The following is a 418-nucleotide window of genomic DNA, read 5'->3' as shown; positions in this document are numbered from 1 at the left end:
CGGCCCCCCCCCCCTCCCCCCCCCCGCCCCGCCCCCGGCTTGCCGCCCGGAACCGCCCCCCGCTGCAGCCCGCGCCCCGCCTTGGCCGCACTTCGCGCGCGCCCAGACCACGCCCCCTTCCTCCGATAGCCCCGCCCCCCACCGCGGCCGCACGCCCTAAGCGCCGCTGGCCACGCCCCCTGAGCGATCCCTGCGAGCTTAACCCTCGCGCGGCAGCGGGCCTGACCGGCGTCCTCTCTGCTCGGCTCCGCGGCGCCGGGATGGAAGCCGCAGCCTTGCGCAGAGGAGGCGGCGATCGCGCGGCCGGACAGGAAGTGGCCCGGAATTCCACCGCTCGCGCCCTGCTTCTTCCGCGGGAAGGGAAGGGAGTGCCGGGAAGCCGCGGGGGGCCGGATATTCCCGGGGCTGCGCGGGTACG

The sequence above is a fragment of the Nannospalax galili genome, unplaced genomic scaffold (genome assembly GCF_000622305.1).
Source record: "Nannospalax galili isolate Female #2095 unplaced genomic scaffold, S.galili_v1.0 scaffold329, whole genome shotgun sequence".
NCBI lineage: Eukaryota > Metazoa > Chordata > Mammalia > Rodentia > Spalacidae > Nannospalax > Nannospalax galili.
Note: the sequence above shows the minus strand (reverse complement) of the source record.